Source organism: Harpegnathos saltator, unplaced genomic scaffold (assembly GCF_003227715.2).
Source record: "Harpegnathos saltator strain DR-91 unplaced genomic scaffold, Hsal_v8.6 scaffold6, whole genome shotgun sequence".
Taxonomy (NCBI): domain Eukaryota; kingdom Metazoa; phylum Arthropoda; class Insecta; order Hymenoptera; family Formicidae; genus Harpegnathos; species Harpegnathos saltator.
In genome coordinates, this window is record NW_020230426.1 from 333,011 (window position 1) to 341,998 (window position 8,988).

The 8,988-nt window shown below is 45.2% G+C and overlaps 1 long non-coding RNA gene across 1 annotated transcript; it reads left to right on the top strand.

Moving 5' to 3' along the window:
- Nucleotides 1–1,139: 1,139 nt before the first annotated feature.
- LOC112589773 (uncharacterized) lies at nucleotides 1,140–1,720 on the top strand. The gene is made up of 3 exons (XR_003113774.1): nucleotides 1,140–1,241; nucleotides 1,376–1,483; nucleotides 1,689–1,720. It is a non-coding gene; the product is annotated as an uncharacterized LOC112589773 (long non-coding RNA).
- The last annotated feature ends 7,268 nt before the right edge of the window (nucleotides 1,721–8,988 follow it).

Below are 8,988 nucleotides of genomic sequence, written 5' to 3' on the forward strand. Positions count from 1 at the left end.
ATCTTTTCGGTTTTATTCAACGTATTTTAACGTTAACATAAGCAAAGTCAATATTTATTCGTATATTTGTGTCATAATCGTTGAGGAAGATGTATCGCTAGCAACAAGAACATCGGATGGCGGTATTCTCAGCGGGATAAGCATCACGTTTTGCTAGCATCAACATTAAAAAGAAATAATCTGTGGAATCTTTTATATTCTTTATTAGTCCATACCGAGTAACCGTCTTTTATTACAATTAATCGGTGAGCATTATTTTCCTCTTGCCAGATCGTCGAGTAAAGCTCGCGACTAAACTTAACCTAATTTAAGCCAATCACGAAGGAGGTCGCAATTTCAGCGGACGCTAATGTTAGAGAACACGAGCACGGTAAACTCGAAAGTAAGTTTCATAATTATATTTCTCTTAACCCCACGCTGTCGAAAGTCGAGATATATATATATATATATATATACCATCAGAATGTGATTCGAGATATCATTGGAAAGCACTAATTGATTCATTATTCGAACGAAAAGTAAACCAGTGTCGATAATATCGCGTAGATTTCGCGCACCAGAGAAAGAGAGACAGACAGATAGATGGAGAGAATGAAATGGAACGTATCATTAAAATATTAGATATATAATTAATCCTTTAACTTTTGAGATATTAAATGACCAGTATGACCCTCTTTGCTGAGTTATTTTTACAATTATAAATATTTTATAATTTGCTGATGCTCCAGATTTTCACAAATTCACATTTTTAAATTAAAAAAAAATACCACACGCAATACCACACACATTGAAAGTCGAAATCGAGTAAACTCGATCGCAGCAAGGCCGCCAATTTTTTCCACACTCCAGTTATCTCGACTGTAGCAGTTAAAGGGTTAAAATGAGAGACTACACACATACACACATATATATTACATTTATTTGAGGCATCTTGTACAGCGATATATGCCTATAGAGGATTCTAGGAAATGTGTATGTTGTTATTCTTCGCCGGTCATGCGTAACCTTCAGAGAAGGGGAAATCTACATTCTCGATCGAGCGTCGCCATAACAGTCTTTAGCGCAAGCACGAGTAAACACGTCGGGCGACGGAAGGACACTTTTCGATATTAGACGGAGTTATATAAATACATCAGTGTTCGTGTGAAGGGATTCAGTATTTCTTCGCGCGCCGTGAACGTTGAGGACGACTTACTGGGAGCAGTGACAACATTGCATATCATCGCGCTTGAAGTGCCAAAGTAAGTATCAAATTTCGTTCGTATAGAAACTGAAGAAAAATACTACGTACTATCGAAATCTGTATATTGCTCATTTAATCAAGTCCAGTAGCCGCCTTGTTACTTTAATCAGGGATGACCACTTTTTGTTTCAGATCTTTGATCGAAGTTTACGGTCAATCCTAACCTCATTTGACCCAGCGATGCAGACGAGCGCACGGAATTTCGGCGGAGCGGAGGTGCGCCGGTTCGGGCCGAGTAAGGTAGGCTCGAAGGCCAGTTTCACAATTTTACGATACTTGTCCTTTTGTTATCCTTTGTTATCAAATGTCGGGATATATTCATATGAATTATTTGAACTACGATCGCGAAGAACAATATACATTTGCATATTTATACGCACTCACTTGTTAAATGGACTCGCAGAATTTGACTGATCAAATCTTTTTTTTTGCTTTTTCTGTTTAGGACTTTGTAGCAGAATGTGGCAGCAGAATATAGTCTAAAAAAGTATCGCAAAGTACGTTAATATAACGTACAATTTACAATTATCTTGCTCGTGATAATTTGATGTGATTCGGTCGCGATATTCGGTTTTTAATTTTCATTAATCGAATTGGATTATTTCGATCGCGAAACATTGCGAAATTAGCAGTTAGCGTCGTCACGATTTTACATGTAATTATTTTACTCGTCAGATAATTCGGTCGCATTGATTTCACAATGGTCGCACGATCGTCAGCTTTTCATTTTTTTATAATATCGCGCGCGAGATATAACACCGCTATCGGCATAAAGTACACTTCGTAAAGAAAATGTAAGTCACGAATGTAAGTAAAAGTTCTTTGTTTGTTTACGCGTCGCGTCTGCGTTCTTTACAGAAATCGTTGACTTAAATTCGTATAATTATTATGAAAGTAAACCTCGCACGAATATTGCGGAGTAGTTTTCGCAGCAAGATTGCGGAGTTGTCTTCACGAGCAAAATTGTGCAGTTGTCTTCGCAGGAGATATCGCGAAGCCATCGTGCGTGACATCGCGCCATTTTTTTTTACGATTATTTCATCCGCGTAAAGTGCTTATATGAATTTCGCAAACGGCGCGATCGGTTCTCGGTTCGTGACTTTTTACTCGCGAATCACGAGCACGTAAACGAAAAACGAGTAGGACTTGCCAGAAATGATGGACCTCATCGAGTCGCGAATGTGTTCGCAGAGTGCCGAAATTTGTCGCATTCTGATAGACATTTATCGAAAAAAATTACGAAAAATTTCGTCTTCCGTTAATTGAAATCGTAAAAGCCGTTCTGAGATAGATCGAAAGTTCTCATCGATGTCGCCGTTAATCCATTGAACGTCGCTGAAACGTGAATATTTATCATGTCACGAGTTCCGCGAGGTATTCTCGCTTGAAGCGAGATACTACCTCTTGATATAACGTAAAATGAAGTGAAGCGAAGTGAAGTAAAGTGAAGTGCAATCTACGTGAGACGACGCAGGACGTGTACGATGACGACTTCCGAATGCAAGAACCAAGTTCGTCGCCGGGTCTGGTTGGACGTGGATGGACCTTTGGATGGACACCGATAAATTGCACCGCGAATTGGTGAGTGTTGAATTCCAGCATTCCCAAAATTTCATTTTACCTAGTGCATGTTTGTAAACTGTGTATTGCTACCCAACGAAAAGAACAACAGTTTTGCATTGTTGTTGATACTCAGAGTGCGATATTTTATATATTCTGCTGGCGTATACGGGGTGTCCCACCTAATTTGACCACCTTGAATATCTCGCTTATTTTTTCAAGGTCATACATTCCCGACGAGTCTCTAGTCATTACGCAAGATATATCGTTTTTTTAAAATGGGACTAGATGTTTTTTTTATCATGGCGTGATAGTAGAGGTGAAGACCTTTCCGATGATCTATTACACATTTGTGACCTTGAGCATGGAAAATCAAAAAATAATTGGAAATGTTATAAACGATGGAATCCTTACGATAAAAGGTTTAATAGAAAAAATTTATCTCAACAAATGCTCAGAATGATATCTATCGACCTCAATACATTCTTGTATACGGCCAATAAATGATTCTCTTGCACTCCTTATCGTTTCCTGACTGATATTAGAACATGCAGTTCTAATACACATCCTCATATCTTGGGACGTTGTTGGAATATGTTTTCATGGGACTTCATTACAAATCCCAGTGCATTTTGATATCTTATTTATTCTCTACATATTCGGAATATTTCTCACGAAATGTGCGATTAACTATCATGCGGTCTTTGCCTTTTTCCTTATATTATTATTTTCGATTCTTGATGTAAATTGCTGTTTTTGGCGATACGATGGCTTCGATATATCTTGCGTAATGAATCGGGACTCGTCCCGAAATTGAGAAACAAGCGGAAAGTTTTTTGCCTCGGTGCTTTTATGACATTGTTGCTATTTATAAGTGCCTTCAAATAAGCGCGCTTAAATCTTCATTAGTACTCAATTATTGATTTAAAAAATTTTTTCTCATTAATTAATGATTCTTGATTATTCTTTGATAATGAGCGGTTTGAGAAGTTGCAATATTAGGATGCGGCTCAGACACAGGGCATTAAGAGATTGTTTATGAAAGTAATAAAACGCATTTGTCTCGTAAATGCAAAAAGAGACCAATAACGTTTTGTATTTTCGTCGCAAAACGATAATATGTAAGCCACAAAGGTAGCTGAGATTAAAATCGTTTTCGTTTCTCGATAAGACGTATTGTTTTGCTTACCGTTTTTTATTCTCTCAAAACATCTCGGTGCGTATATGCGCACCGAGTTTGTGAATGTTACGGCGAGGAAATCGTTGCATTCAAGAAAATCGTTCCGCTTTCATAGATCTCGTTAGCTAAATTCCGCGCGTATTTATTGATCCGTGGTTAATTAATTGGAAACTGCGATGGAGAAATTTTTCAATTAAAATTCAGCTCGTCTAGTATATCTTTCGCATCTATTTCGACGGGCGTTCGAAATTTGAACGCGCAGATCGCAGCGGTTTTCAATACATCGGCTAATGAAAATCTAATAACTGCATGGGTCCATTGAGTTGGAAATGAATTATTTTCGTATCTATCCATCTCTCGTTCGACAGAAAATTTCGTTAGTCGTTTATCTGTGTATGCCGCTTGTCTAACGAGAAAGTATGAGATCTCGCTGATACCGATACGACGCAAATATTAGCGAATACGATCTCGTCAACAGCTCGCGGAAAAAAACAATGTAGCCGACAAATAACGAAATATAAATTTTGCGCTCTCAATATCGTAGCGCGAGACGAATTCTCTTTTCTTCGGAACCTCGCGCTCGCTGGTCTCCTTTAAAATTCCGCACACTGCACTGCACTGGAACAATGGAAAGCACGTTCGCTCAACACTCCCCCGCGTAGCCACGCGTGTTCCCGCCAGGCTGAAAAATATGTATTAGCTTCCCGAGGAGGGAAAATATTTATTTATGCTCCCGACGGTCTCCGAAATCCGACCGGTCATTAAAGCTCGGACTTTCCCGCGTCGTATCTACCAATATTGCCTCGGGCCATATAGCCGGTGTCTACTTATACGCGATCTTTCGAGGATTGTTACGAGGGGCAAAAGAGTGCTGCGCCAGGCTGCGCACTTGCCGACATCGGCAGCGACTGCTCTGTCTGGCGATTAACATATAAATCAAATCTCCGACGGCAGCCCGGCTCCTCCTTTCTCGCTCGAATTCGCCCCCCGGATTCTCCGCCGTTATCCGCGCCGGATGCGTGTGCGCCGCCAGCCATCTTGTGTGCTGTCCTCACCCTTCTCTCCCTGTCCTTCCCTCTGCCGACGCTCGCTCGAGAAGACGACGCACCGAGGGGTTGTTCTCGGATGTCGGAGAGCCGAGAGTCGCGTCAAGACTCCGTGTCTTCCGTTAGCTCGGATAACAACAACGGCTAACGAACTAACGGGGCTTTCGCATCGCGGTCGATCGAGTGACAGCGCGCGAATTCGTCTCGCGGCACTCTCGCGGTGCCCCGCTTGCGGTCCCTTCGGAACGATCGATTATCCCGCCGACTCTCGACGAACGCGCGACTTCCCGGCGCGTAAATGTCGGAAGAAACTTGGGCGTGCGGAGAGAGAGAGAGAGAGAGAGAGAGAGAGAGAGAGAGAGAGAGAGAGAGAGAGAAAGAGCGCGGTGACGTCGGCCGGCGGTGTCACATAAATCACGCTACCAGCGATTGCTGACGAATAGATATACGCGCTGCTAAATCATTAGAGAAGTACTCCGCTTCTTTTCCTCGTTGGCTCGTTCCGCCGCAGCAAGCGCGCGTGTCTTATCGTGACCGCTCGATTATCCGGATCGACCGTTGATTCGCGCGATTCGCTCCTCTTCGCGGCGATTCAATCGTCGCTCTCGCGTCCGAAATTCTCGCGAGCGTTGATTCTTCTCAGCCAGAAGACCAACGGCCGGCCGGCGGTAATTTGAGCGGAAGGAAACTAACGGCCTTGTCTCGCCGCTACGTTTCGTTCCGAAGCCATGATGAGTGGCCGAGGTGGTGGCGAGTCCTGGGTGCCGTAAGTCCGCCATGGAAGGACTAACGAGTCCCGTCCGGAGAGGATTTCTCGGCCTGGACATTCGTATCACCGGTACTTTCTCCTTCGCTAACCCTCTCCGGCTCTCTTTCTTCTTATCTTTACCTACGAGGATCGCGCGCGCGCGCGCGCACACACACGTCCGAGTCACCAGCAGAGCGATTACTGCACACCGGGGACGCGCGCGTTGCAACGGCGTATGCAATTTCTACACTCTCGCCGGTCGCAATTTATCAGCGGCCGAAGTCGACCGCAGATGCACGCGAGGCGGCGCGGCGGTAAGATCGAGAAACGAGGCTGCCTCTCGTTGCGTGCGTGTATCTCGCTGCTGCTTCGCGCCCCATGTTTGAAGGTGAGGTAGAGAGGGGGCTGGCAGGGGGGAGCGCGGCGCGGAGAATATTTTTTTCGCGAGACGCGGAAGATTCCTCGCGCTCGCAGGTGTAGCTAGACAGCGATGATATTCCCGAGCAAAAAATTGTTTGGGCCATCCTCATGAAGCATAAGGCCCCCCGATAAGGCTGAAAGTAGGATGGTAGGATGCCTTAAAAAGGGATGCCTCATTATTACCACATCAGGAGATGGATCTTTTAGGGGTACCTTAGATTTTACGAAATAATAATGTTTTGATAGAGAAAACTGAGAGGGGCTTCAGAAGGATTTCTTTTTAGGGATGCGTTAGATTTATTAAATAAGGCTTTGATAGAGAAAGCTGAGAAAAGGGGCTTAGAAGGATTTTTTAGGGATGTCTTAGATTTTGCGAAATAACGCTTTAACATGGAAAACTTAGAAGGATCTTTTAAGGATACTTTAGATCTATGAAATCAAAATTTGTTATAAAAAATTAACGAGATCTGAAATGTGTAATAAAATTGTCATAGTTTAGTATTGTTTTAGTATTGTTTTAATAGGTACGTTCGATCTGTTTCTTTCCAAGATTTTTTTTAATTATGCCACAATTAAAAACAAATTCTATTAGTTTTATTTATTGCCACATTCATTAGCCTCTTCCAAAGATTTTTCTAGTATTGCCTTCGTGTTGAGATGCAGCGGACCTTAATAAAACCAGTAGCAGGATTTTTATGTGTAAAGAATGTTATATTTTATTGTAAAGTATGCTATATTTTTAAAATAGAAAATTTTTGTCGTATACTAACAAGATTATAAAGAAATAAAGAAATTACAGTCTAAATTTCTTGGAATGGAAAGTACAAATAGTTTTACTCAAGCAATAATAAAAATATTTCCATATAAGGCCCTCGTAATATTGCCTTCTAAGAACCCGAAACCATTTGTTACATCTTATAGGGCCCTTGTCTTTTTATCCCTACTAGGGCCTGATTAATGTTAGGGAAAAATAATAAGGCCCTTGTCAGAGCCCTATTAATTTTTCTACTCGGGATTGCGATACGACCCGAAGGCGCGATCGACGATCTTATATAAACGTTTAGAAACGAGTTTCCAATCGTCGTCGCACGCGCGCGCGACATCATCGAATTTCGGGCACAATTTCGTCGAGATCGGCCCCGAAAGGGATTGTCGCGCCCCGGGACTGATGATGCAGTCGCGATCGCGAGTGGGGAGGGAATCTCGCGGCACGACAGCGACGCGTCGCGGCGGCGGCGTTGCAGCAATTAACAATCGACGATTTTGATAACGAGCTATAGCATAATAATCCTCGAATTAGCGTTAATCGAGTAATCCCGCGCCCCGTGGTAAGGTGTAGTCCCCTCCCCACCTCCCCCGGTCCCTGCCGTCGTTGTCGGGCCGCGTGCGGTAAAGCCACACCTGTACGTACGTCAGTCAACATAATTGGCTTTCGCGATCGTGCCGAAGTACTTGAAGGCGCGAGAGGATTACCCGGAGGAGAACCTGATTGCGCGCGAGCTTTGTGCGGCAATTTGGATCCTCCGTCGCCCTCCGTTGTTCGCCTCCGCTTTTGCCGGCGTTCCGTCGCGCTTCCACGGAGCTGGCCGGGCTCTCAGCGGCGAATAAGCGGTGGAGGCGTGTTCGAAAGAGCAAGCGGTCTCGACAGTCGCAAACCCATGTCTTTCCCCATCGGCTACGGGAGCGGCTTACGTACCGTTCCGGCTCGTGATCGATAAGAGAAGCGACTTGACGACGGACGAGACATCTTACGTACATGCAGACTACTCGCGCGTAACGTTTAATGAACCGCGATCCGTTGATCGTGCGGTCGTAAGAGCACGAGAAAGTCTCGGCGTAGAGGGAGAGGGGGGCTGAATATTTCATCCGGTATCTCGCGATCGTACGTCTTACGATGACATGTTGAACGCGGGAGGGGCGGCACAAAGACACGAATGTATGAAGCTATAGAAAAAATTAGATTCCCCATCGTCAGATGCGGCCGTCTGTCGGGGGCGAACAAAGGGGCGATCGATATTATGTGCGAGTGCCACTCCAATTTGCTCGTGTACCGCAATTTCTTATTCGCGACATCCCCTTTAGCAGCGCGCGAGTGCGACGGAAGGAGTTTTCCTCGGGGCGGTTTTCGCGTCGCGTCGCGTCGCGTCGCGTCGGAGGACTCGTCGGGGGATCGCACTCTCGATTATCATTGTCGCCATTCCGCGCAATTTCGATCGAGCGCAGCGCGGATGCTCGTTAGCGCGATGCGGAGTAGCAGCGTAGAGTTGGAACGAGTGGCCGGCGAATGGCCGGCAAGGCGCGGGAAGGATGACCCTTGCAACACGGCCAGGCGAGAGCGTTGGTTTGAACCTCGAAATGAGAGAGCGCGGCGGGCTTGGTTGGTGGTAGCTGGGCACCGCGCCGCGGGGGTTGGCGCGGTGCGGCGCGGCGCTGGGGGTTGTAATTATACCTGCATGCATCGTTCCTACGTGCATTATAAATGGCCGTGCATTATGAATGAAGCGCCGGACGAACCCGCCGGATTATCCTCCCGAAAGAATGGTCCCGCTATTCCACCTAAATCATACCCGCCGCCGCCGCCGCCGCCGCCGTCGTCGTCGTCGTCGTCGTCGTCTCGCACCACCGACGATGTTCTCGAACTCGGAGGAGGGTAATTTTCGCATCGGTGAGCGAATGCGGGTAATAAGCGACCGCGACATTTTCCAAGGCTAAGTCGGGGTCGGGGTTATTAGTGCTGGCTGCCGCGTATCTCGCTGTTCGCATTGTAGGTATAACCCCCGGCTTTATTCGA